This window comes from Pogona vitticeps, chromosome 1, assembly GCF_051106095.1.
Source record: "Pogona vitticeps strain Pit_001003342236 chromosome 1, PviZW2.1, whole genome shotgun sequence".
In the NCBI taxonomy this organism is placed as follows: domain Eukaryota; kingdom Metazoa; phylum Chordata; class Lepidosauria; order Squamata; family Agamidae; genus Pogona; species Pogona vitticeps.
Genome location: NC_135783.1, coordinates 160,515,378 through 160,527,396, shown reverse-complemented (window position 1 = coordinate 160,527,396; position 12,019 = coordinate 160,515,378). Strand labels below are relative to the sequence as shown.

Sequence of the window (12,019 nt, the reverse complement as noted above, 5' to 3'; positions counted from 1 at the left end):
AACGTGGGATGTTTTCTGTTTCCACTGTTGCCAGGCAACGCTTTCTTTAAAACCCTTAACAGTTCTGGCAACTGTTCACATTCATTTAGCTATTCAGTGCGTTGTTGATACAATAATGGGACTGAAGATGACATTTGAGAGTACGGGGAAATATTTTCATTGATATTGTTATGAGAGGCCAGCCCTTCACAGGATAGACAGCAAATGCACTGTAAGGGAAAATTCAGCCATGCAGGCATCGACATTCTCATCCCGCAGGGATCCCTTGCCCCAAATATGAATCCTGTGGCATGGAGTGCCACTCGTTCCATTTGGGCTCCCTCCCATCTAAATTGTCCTAATCTGTGGTTTCAGAGTGCAAGTCCCAGAATTTTCTAGGCTTTTTGCTCTGATGGTTTGGTCAGCTGTCCATTCCACCAGGGAAATTGTGGGGGTGGGCATCAGAAAACACACATGAGCACACTCCTGGATTGTGGCGACTTGTTTTGCACTGGAGGATCTTATGAAAAAGAAGAGAAAAGGAGAAAAAGAACAGTAGTTAACCAATTTAGAATAAAGGAAAAAAGATTAATTTTTTTACAAAAGGACCATTTATTTGGTTTTAGTGCAAACATTGGAATTTCATACATGGACTGGTGGACCTTTTCATGTGAAACACACCAGACAGGAGCAGTTGATTCAGGATGATTTGTGGTGATCAAAATGAAAACCTGAAATTAATTAATTAATTAATTAATTAATTAATTAATTAATTAATTAATTAGTGCTTGCTTGCTTTGATTTATAAACCACCCTGTTAGTGCCTATTCTGGGTGATTTACAAGCAGTTAAACCAAACTACAGATAGAAAGAGAGAGAGAGAGAAACCGTAAAGACAACATAGATACAAAAACATAGTAAAAAAATTAAAAACCAATGGGACAAACCAATTTATAGAGTGAAGGGGAACGGGAAGTGAGGCATTCAACCAGGGTTGACATGAAAGGTCTCCCTGAAATGTAATGTTTTTAATTGCCTCCTAAATGAGCACAGCGAAGGGGCCCAGGCAGAGCTCCTCTGGGAGTTGGTTCCATAACATCAGTGCTACCACTGAGAAGGCCCTGCCTCTAGTAGATGAGTTTTGTGCCTCTCTTGGGGTGGCTACACAGGAGAAGATCTGGTGGGTCAGGCGGATGACATTGGGAAGAGATGCTATGACAGGTAATATGGTCCCAAACTGTGAAGGGCTTTATACATGTGTGTCAGAACCTTGAACCTGGTCGGGACACAACGAGTAACCAGTGGAGGCTGACCAACACTAGGATGATGTGATCAAATTTGCTCACACAAGTCACCAGTCTGGCCACTGCATTCTGGATCCGCTGTAGTCTCCAGATCAGTCTCAAGGGAAGCCCCATACAGAGACCATTGCAGTAGTTCATCTGGGAGATGACCAGTACCTGCACCAATGTCCTGAGGGAGCCATTGTCTAGGTAGGGGCAGAGTTAGGTGACAAGCCAAAGCTGATTAAAAGCTGATCAAGGAATCCCAATAAAAGCCAGATCCAAAAGAACACCCATGTTATGAACTTGATCCCTAAATGGGAGGGCAACACCATCCAGTTTAGGGATGATCCTCCCCAACTTTTCAGATGTGCTCCCCAGGAACAAAATCTCAGTCTTATCCAGATTCAGCTTGAGCCTGTTAGCACTGGTCCATTTTGGTACCAAAGCCAGGCATTGCTCAAGCGTCTGGATGGCCTCCATTGCAGACCTAGTAAAGGAGAGAGAGAGAGTATACTGATGACCTTCAGCAGCAGCTTAACACAAATGTTAAACAGCATTGGGGATAGTGACAACCCCTGGGGCACTGCACAACTGAGGGTCCAAAGGGTTGACAACTCATCCCTGAGCTGGACTATCTGGACACCGTCCTTGAGGAAAGACTGGAGCCAGCTTAATGCTAGGTCCCCACCTCCAATCTCCAAGAGCCTGTCCAGAAGGATAGCACGGTCAACAGTATCAAAAGTTGCTGAGATCATGGAGAACCAACAGGTTACACACATTATGATTAAATTTGACCCTCACTGCTGCAGCATATTGATCAAGGGAGGGAAGTTTGGTCATTATAATGTTGAGCTTAGTTGAAACCAATATAAGAAGGCCGCCCTTAGCTCTGCCCCTCTTTTCACTGGGAGTGGCATTTATTTGGTGGGCAGAGTAACCATTCACTTCAATTTCCCCTAGTGCCCAAGTCTCTTGCAGCAGTAAGATATTGAACTTAGAAAGGTACTTGATAAAGGAATTGTCATTGCTCTTTGCATTCCATCCTGCTATATTCCAAGACAGAACAGAGATGGTGTCATTTATAGTTTTCTGTCAGTCCATAAGATCAGGAGATAGGGGAGGATCCTGAGTGTTAAGATTAAAAGGTGTAGCCATGTCGGTGGAACCAGGGTGATTCATATCTGCAGATTGATTTGTATTGTGTTGTGGTAGAGTGGGTTGAGATACAGTTTTTAGATGGCTAAGTTGAGTGGTTGTGACCTTCTCCAGGGTGGCTAATGTTCGAAGTTCAGAATCAAATGATTCTTGTAAACTAGCCCCTTGCATGAGATGTCCTTTGTTGTTTTCAGTTTCTTCATTATCTAAGGAAATCAGAATTGGGATATCCTCATGAGGTGCCATCTGTTGCTTAGGATCTTGCTTAGGTTTTTGTATCAAGCTGTTATCATTACTTGTTGTTGAATATTGGTTGAGGGGTGCAGCTTTGGCTTGTAAGCCCAAGTCATCCGTCAGCAAATTTCTCAGTGATATGGTCTTGCTACATACTGAAGCAACACTAGCTTTGACTTCCTCCCATTTATTGCTAAGGTCAATCAAGGGAGCTTGAGTTTCTTCTCTATTACAAAACGAAAACCTGTGATCAGATAAGGGGGAGATCGTTAAGTTCTTTGCCTGTACCCTTATTGATTTCCCAGCATTGGAATCAGATCTAAAGTTGAAGTCTTCCCTGGTTACTCTTTGAGGATTGCTCTCAGGGATCAAAGAAGTAGGTCTGCTCCGTAGAGGGGGCAAAGTCATTGGTTCAGAGAAAACTCTTGTGGGAGTAATTTGAAATTTGCCCAGATTAGTTCTCATTTTTAGGAGAATGAGAGGGATCACAGCATGTTCAAAGGTGAGACAAACTCTTTTACGACCATACTTGTGTGGGAGCCATCGAATATTCTTGAGATCTATCTTCCGTGCTTCTATATTTAACAGTTGACTCAAGGAGATCATCACTGATCTGTGCGTCTCCCATCTCTTTCTGTTGATGTCAATTGGAGCAATTTGTAATGTCACCTGAGTGCTCTGAAAGATCTTTGAGGACTTTGTCTCCCTTTTCATTTGGGAAGCCAATTGTTTTGAAGCTGGTTGTTGTATGCCATCTTTACTGCTAAATCTGCCATCCGCCCTTTCTTTGAACCCCCTGGTTTGTGCATTATCCTTTGATTGAAGAAGGGTCTCAGTAAATTTCCCCAGGGCACTTTCAACTGAGTTCATTTGATTGCAGACCCGTTGTAAGTTTTCAAAGATGGCTATTACTGTTTGAGCTGTTAAGACACATTGTTCAGCTAGAAAGTTAGAATAGTTACTTTCAGAGGAGAACTGTACTTTTTTGGGGATAAGGGGAGTACAGGGTGTAGAAATTGCAGATAAGTCACAAGCACCCGGTGGGGACGAGTGTGTTTCATCTCTCAGCAAAGCAAATCTGTTGTTAGTGAGAATGCTGGAAGCTATAGATAATGTAGCAAGCTTACTCACAGGACAGTTGGCTGTTACAAACTCATCAATCTTCAGTTGTTTCACCGCCCTTGCAAGCGGCTGCTTCGGGCTGGATCTGCTTCGTTTACCCCCCATATAGCTCAGCCTTCTCTTTTCAACAACTAGATTTTTCAACAAAAATCCAACTCAGAGCTACAAGTGTAGCAGTAACTCCTTGCTGCAATTAATCTTGAACGGAAGAGTGGGAGCAACAAAGCCAGAGATAACAGTGTCTTGTTTACCTATCAGCAGCTTCAAGGTTTGTAAATAAATACCTTAAACTCCCAACCAGGGAGAGAGAGAGCTTGACTTCTGAGACAGATTTGGATGTGTCCCGAAAAGAGTCACTTGAGCAGCTGACTACTTTGTAAATATTAAAAATAAAGATTAAAAAAGATTTAAAAGGGAGCAGAGCTTGATACGAATGCTGTGCCTCCCTCAGACCGGAACCAGAACCGGTACCAAACCAGCAGGTTACAATGACCCCTGTCGGCGTCCTTTAAAAGGTAATCATGCAGTGTGTTCAGGGTTGTCTCAGTACCCCATTGCAGCCTGAATCCAGACTGGAATGGGTCAAGGCAATCCTGCTCTTCCAGGTACTGTATGTTTGAAGCTGGTTGGCCACCACCCATTCGATCACCTTGCCCATAAAAAGTATATTGACAATTGGACAAAAGTTATTAAGATCATCCGTTGCCAATTGTGGTTGTTGGATAACGAGTCGAATAATAGTTTATTTTACACAGGAGAGAACCCCCTCCCTCAATGAAGAGTTGACAGTGTTACCAACCCAATCCACCATAAACTCGTTGGCATTCTCCTGAAGGACTGCATGTCATCTGTGCTTGAGGTGGTGGGACGGTTCTAATGGAGAAGCACAGATTTCCCCTTTGAAGTTTCACAGCTGCATTGATAAAGATATGCTCTCTACATTAGCCAAGAGTCTATCTCACTCTCTGCAGCAAAAGCACAGACACTGCAAAATTCATCACAGTGAATTTTCACCCAATGCTCATTGTACAAACACAAATGCTTTGTTACAGATCTTGCGCCAAAAGGCTTGCCCACCAGGACACACCAAATCCTGGACTTCTTCTACAGCAATTTCCCTCAAACATGTGTCCTTGAGATGTCCTATTGAAACTGAGGATGATGGGAGTTACAATCTAACCCATCTGAAAGGCACCAGGTTGGATAAAGCCTGTGCAGTATATTGTAGAGAAAGGAAGATTAAGGCTGAACTTAACTGGCAAAAGAAAAGAAAAGTTAGTGTCCAGTGTGTATTGTTCGGATCTCTAAATGCTTCTTGTTTATCTCAGAGAATGGGGGCTCACTATGCTTACTCACTGATGTAGGGAAAATGATCTATAGTTACTCAAAGCACTCTATTCCTTTTAACAACTTATCCCTAGGGAGATAGGGATGGAAGATGAGACTTCCAGGTCAGAAACATATAAATGTTGCAGGGCTTGGTGTCAGTGAACTGAAGTGGATATTTTCAGTCAAATACAGTGGTGCCTCGCTTAACGAGCGCCCCGCTGAGTGATTAAATTGCTTAACGAGGGGCTCTGGGCCATCGCTGGAGCATTCGCTCAGCGATGGCCCCTATGGCATTTTTTTCGCTTTGCGATATTCGCTAAGCGATTCGCTTAGCGAATATCGCATAACAAAGCGGGGGAGAACATCTGATCGGCGGTTCCAAAATGGCCACCGGAAGGTCCACGCTGCATTTTCGCGCCCTGCCCTCGCCTACCGAGGGCGCGAAAATGGCGGCGCTATGGAGGAAGATCGCTTAACGGTGAGTTTTAAAGCCATAGGAACACATTGAACGAAGTTCAATGCGTTTCTGTGGCTTTTTTATTTCCGTTTAGCGATGTTTCGCTATAGCGAAGGTTAATCTGGAACGGATTAACCTCCTATGCGAGGCACCACTGTAATTATGAAGTGTTCTGCTATGGAAATGACAACCTCAGAAGAAATGGAATGGCTGTAATGCAGAGGCATGGAATGGCTCTAATACAAAGGCATGGTGTAGCAACCAGACTCTGGAAAAGGTATCAGCATAGTCATCATTCAGGTTTATGCTCCAACTACTAATGCTGAAGAAGATGAAATTGAAAGCTTTTATGCAAGTGCCAAAAGGAAATCAACCACACACCAAAACAAGACATGCTTATAATCATAGGAGACCAGAACACAAAAGTAGGGAACAAAGCAGAACAAAATGCAGTTGAAAATTTTGGTCTAGGGGTAAAAAATGAAGCAGGAGTATAATTCATAGAGTGATGTGAAGCCAACAATGTGTTTATTGAAAATACTGTATATGCATCTACGTTGGCTTGGGTGTGTTGTGAGAATGGCTGATAGTTGGATTCCAAAAGATTTCCTGTATGGCGAATTCATGCAGGGAAATCGCCCCAGAGGGAGACCTCAGCTGTAACACAAGGATATCTGCAAGTGGGATCTGAAGGCCTTCGTAATGGACCTCAACAGATGGGAAACCTTGACGTCTGAGTGTTCAGCCTGGAGGCAGGCGGTGCTTCATGGCCTCTCCTATTATGAAGAGACTCTTGTACAGCAGGCCAAGGTGAAGATGCAGTTCCAAAACCAGAAAAGTCAGGGAGCTGGACAGGGGACAGATTGTACAGTGGTGCCTTGCATTGTGACGTTAATTCGTTCCACAGAAATTGCTGCAGAACTAAAACGTCGCTATGCGGTATTAAAAAGCCCATAGAAACGCATTGAAACCCCTTCAATGCATTCCTATGGGCTTAAAACTCACAGTTCAGCGAAGATCCTCCATAGCGTGGCCATTTTCGCTGCCTCTTAAGCGAGGAATCCGTCCCTAAACACAGCGGGCGGCCATTTTGTTTACCCGGGGACCATTTTGAAACCACCGATCAGCTGTTTTAAAATTGTCGCTTTGCGATGCTCGGTTCCCGAAGCAGGGAACCGAGCATCACAAAGGGAAATTCCCCCATAGGGAACATCGCAAAGCGATCGCTTTTGCGATTGCAAAAAATGCATCGCAAAGCGATTTCATTGCTAAACGGAGCGATCGCTATGCGAGGCACCACTATATTTGTCTTCAGTATGAAAGTGATTGTCATTCTCGAATTGGCCTTCTCAGCCACACTAGATGCTGTTCCAAGTCCTCCATACAGAGCACGTTACCATAGTCTCTCAAGACTGAAGGATGCCTACACATATGCTTCAAACAACCAAGCAGATGGCTGTACATGTGGACATCACCAGATGGTCAATACAGAAACCAAATAGACTATGTAATAGGAAGCAGGAGATGGAGAAGCTGTATTCTGTCTGCCAAAACAAAACCAGAAGTGGATTGCAGTACTGATCACGAACTGTTAATATCCAGTTCCCCTAGGAAGCTGGGCTGAGGCTGAAGGCCAGGTATGTTTGCATGCAGATTTTGCTGAGTTTTTTTTCCTGGGTTTTCTTTTTGTCTCCCCCACCACATGGCCTGGAGATGGGGACTAGGGGGTGGGGCTTTCTGCTTTAAATGAGTGTGTCCCAGAAATTCTCAAATTCTCTGATTGTATCTCTGGCCCTAATATAGTAAATAGGAAAGCCAATTAGATTTGCATACACCTGGGAGGCAGGAAGGTTTTAAGGGTTGGATCATACTTCTGCACTATTAAAGAGCAGGACAGGGAGGTGGGACCCGTCAGCCTGGGAAGGCAGCCCATCTAGGAGAAGGAAAACTCCGATTTCAAACCTCCACTGCCTTGCGGTTATATCCGCTCATGGAAAAGGCTTCAGGAGTTAACCTAGAGGCAAAATCCGGAGCTGGAGTCCCAGAGGCAGTTTGTGTCGTTCTGTCAACTCCTGTGATGTTGCTGGAACCAGTTGTATTGGCTCTTGCCTTTCGATTGGACCATTTCAGCAACGTGGAGAGGGGGGATCTGCTGCTTGGGCAACAGCCTATCCTCCATATTACTTTACCCAGGCTTCGTGCTCTGGAGAAGACACTCCTCGATTCAGAGCATGTTACCATAGTCTCTCGAGACTGAAGGATGCCTATGATGATGATGATGAATATCCAACATTAAAGCAGCAAAAGATCGCTAAGAATAATGCCAAAATATAACCTAAACAACATTCCTGATGAATTTAAAGCCCACATAAAGAACAGATTTGCGTTACTAAACTCAGTTGACCAGAAACCTGAAGCACTATAGAGTGAAAGCAGAGATATTATCAGGGAAGAAAGCATATAGCTTTTCCAGCACTGGAAGTGAGTCAACTCCATGAATGTACTATGGTAGTTGGTAATATATGAGCACAATGTGTCTCTTCACATATTCTCCCCCCTCCCCCCTCTCTTTTTTTCAGGAGAGAAATATCACCTCTGTATATTGGGTTGATTATATCACTACAGCATAAAGCAAACCATTAATGCCACCAAGGGCATCAAGCTGACGCTTTTTATTTCACCTTATAGAATAGAAAATGACAGTGTAACAAGATGTTCTTTGACTTTATTCCTTAGGTCTGATCAGTGAAAACAGACTGAACTAATATTGGGTAGCAGGATAGTTTTCTCCACAAGCAGAATGCACTATGTTACAACTCTGGCTCTGCCAGCTCCATGAGTACATTAACAGCATCTTGTCAGGTAAGACAGCCTGGAGGAGTTTGCAGGAGGAAATGAATGCCAAGTTTGATTGATGAAAAGGAAACGGAAATAAAATTAAAATAGCTTGATTTCCTAAATCAGTCTCCCCAATCTCGTATCTTTCACATGTACTGCACCACAATGCCCATCATCCCCAACAGGAGTTGCTGCCTAACACATCTGGAGGGAATCTTGTTCACCAAGACATTGCTAAAACATGGGTGGGGAAGGTGAGGCTTTCCAAGTATTTAACTCCATTTCCTATCAGCCAATATTATGAATAGAGAAAATTCAAGACTGCATGTTCTGGTAACTTCTTTTTCATGCAACTGTTTTTTTAAAAAGTCAAAGTACCACTGTTTGCTTGCTTTTGCTCCCAGGCAGGTTGGTATGCCATCCTCCCATGACAGAGAGAGAAGAGAGCACATCAAAACCTTGGGAGAGCCCTACTTTGTATTTTCATTATTAGCAGTCTAGTTATAAACAAATTCCTATCTTGAAAATCTAAAGAGGAAGGAGAAAAGCAAAATAAGAAGGTCAACTGACAAGCAGTAGTAAGTCTGCAGTACATAATTAAAAATGAAATTGTGATCAATGTTGTTGAAATGTCTGTTTCTATGCCACTTAGTACAGTAGGATCCACTGATTCGCTTATCCGTGATCTGCAACTATTAAAATATTAAAAGTATTAAAAGAAAAAATGCAGAAAAAAATCACATGTTTTACCAGAACTGGCCATTAGAGGGAGCCAGAGACTGTGCTATGAAGAATGCACAGCAAGATCTCTGGCTGCTTAAAGCCAATCTTCTTGCCAATGTATTCTCAGGAGGTTCTGGAGCAGCTCTTCCCTCTTGCTGGTTTACTTGGAGCTGCTGGTGGTGGTGGTGCTAATGCTAATGCTAATGCTAATGCTAATGCTAATGCTAATGCTAATGCTAATGCTGCTGCTGCTGCTGCTGCTGCTGCTGCTGCTGCTGCTGCTACTACTGCTACTACTAATAATAATAATACTAATAATACTAATACTAATACTAATACTAATACTAATAATACTAATACTAATACTAATACTAATACTAATACTAATACTAATACTAATACTAATACTAATACTAATAATAATAATAATAATAATAATAATAATAATAATAATAATAATAATAATAATAATAATAATAATAATAATAATAATAATAATAATACAGATCAGTGCTGAGCAATCTGGGTGGGAAGTGGGATGGTAGTGTCTCCAGCCTGTTTGCTTTGTGTTGAGGCCTGAGAGCATGCTGGCAAACCTCAGCATGCAGGTGAGTGGCCCTTCTAAGGCAGTGGCAGTGGCCTTTGCGCTCCGCTCTCCCTTTGGATAACCACTGACTTTATGTGGATCAAAGGGAGGGCTGGGGAAGCTTTGTCCCTATACCTTTTGGATAGTTGGTGAGGTCAGGGAGGGAATCTGGTTTGTGGAGAGAGGTGTTTGCTATAATCTGGATTTTTCAGCACCTGAGGAGGGGGCTTGGAACCAATTCCCCTGCCCATACAGGAGTCCTACTGTATAAGCAAAATGCTAAAGCCCAAAAGACAACATTTGGTTTCAAAACTGAGAGACTTGCACTATATGAAAAGTATATTGCATCTGTTTCTATCTAGAACTGCGGATAACTTCGAGACATTCTGTGAAAAAGCAGAAAAGCCTACAAGAATTACAGTACAATCCTATAAAAATTTACTCAGAAGTAAATCCTTCTGCATTCAGATGAGGTTTTGCCCAATTCACTGATTTTAGAATTAGAATCTTAGGGTGCAGCTATGCCATGACATATCACTGGGGAATTTTGGTATCCATGGGCTTAAAGGCCTCACCGGGAGAAAGGGAGAAAGCCTTGTTTGCAGTTCTGTGGTTCCCCTGCAGGAGATGCAGTTATAAGGGAACTACCTAATAAACTGTAAACAACGGTTACACTAAGCTGTTTCCTAAAAAGAGAAGTGTCTTGACAACAGAGAGAAGCTTTGCTCACCATTTCTGTGCTTGTGTGCAAGTGCAGCAGCTTTTCTCCATCAGCTCAAGTGACCGCACTGCCTGAACCAATGCAAATAGATCAATTTTTAAAAAAGAAGTGATGGGGCAAAAATTACAGATGGGAGGGGGGCTCCCAACTGATTCACATTTCCTTTTGCATCATGTGGTTAAAAAAAAATCCACCCATCCCAATCCCAGTGTATACCCTGCGACCAATATGGCCACATCCTCAGGCTGCCATTTTAGACACATCCAGACAGGACAAACTTCAATAAACATAATGTGACTTCCTGCCATGTGGATATCATACAGTTGCAATGTTAAAATTCCATTAAAAACTTGGAATGGATAGGAAATTCTAGTTTAGAATTTAAAGATCAAACACTAGATTGTAGACCAAAAAGAAAAGTAGATTGGGAAAAACATTACAAAATGTCTTTCTTGTCCAATCACAAGGTGCACGTAGGTGTGTACAAAGGCACCCATTTTGAGTTCTTTCCTACATCAGTTCTGCAAGGTGTGGCTCTTGTACACATTAGTTTCTTCTGCACTGGAGAAAACCAAATGGTTTTGGCAAGCATATCAAGAGGTATTCATTTGTTTGTTTTGTTACTTTTCTGTTGTTGTTTGTGTGTGCTTGTTTGCAGTCAAGTACACAGAAAACTGACATATGCAGCAGTTTCTTGACCTACTTATGCACAGGCAAAATCAAACAAATGGTCCCAAAACTTGAGTCCAGACGACAGGACAAGGAGACTGAAGGACAGGCTTAGTAAGGAGCATGCACTGCAAACTTCCCTTTCCAAGGACAAAATGCTCCAAAAAGATCCATTCAGGTCAAAGTATAATCAAATTTAGCTGCAACACCCACTGTGCAGGAGCAATCTGGCAGACCACCACCTTTCTGATTTTAAGTCTCCAGAGGATAATAGAAAAGGCCAAGCAAAGATCTTGCAAAGATCTTGTCTCTCTGCTTCACAGCATGGGGCTACAGAGAATGGAAGGAGTTGGTGCTACTCCTAGTGGTGTACAGTACTCTCTCTCTCTCTCTCTCTCTCTCTCTCTCTCTCTGCTATTTTCTGAAACAATCAATCAAACCATCCCCACATTCTTCTCAAAGTCTTCTTCTGCAGGACATAGCTGAAACTGATGGGCTTAAGGGTTTCACTGAAGTCCTTTAGATGTCCTTTAGCACAGAGTTCCCCAACCTTTTTACTAGTCCGGCCCGGCAGAGTCTCTGATGGAGGTGGGGCGGCCCTTGGCGCTTGCCCTCTCCGATGCATGTGCATGGTGGTTGGGGTGCCCGCGTGTGCGTTCCCTCACCACTTTGCGCATGCGCAGGAGTGCCTGCCTGCCCGTGGGAGTCTTTTTCATTTTAATTTTATCCGGCTCTTGCCCACCCCCTACCCCCGTTGCCGCCACTGTTGCCCGGAGGAGAGCCGCCAGAACACCGGGGCCTTGGTCTCCCTCCCGGCTGTTCTCCAGCCATCCCCTCACCCCTGTTGCCGCCGCTGTTGGCGGGAGGGGGGCTGCCAGAACACCGGGGCCATGCTCTCCCTCCTGGCAGTTCTCCAGCCA

General features: G+C 43.4%; 1 long non-coding RNA gene across 1 annotated transcript; it reads right to left on the bottom strand.

The window, feature by feature from the left end:
* Positions 1-8,493: 8,493 nt before the first annotated feature.
* Positions 8,494-11,515, bottom strand: LOC144583570 (uncharacterized). Its single transcript, XR_013537426.1, has 2 exons — positions 10,440-11,515; positions 8,494-9,086 (listed from the first exon to the last, which is right to left on the bottom strand). It is a non-coding gene; the product is annotated as an uncharacterized LOC144583570 (long non-coding RNA).
* Positions 11,516-12,019: the final 504 nt, after the last annotated feature.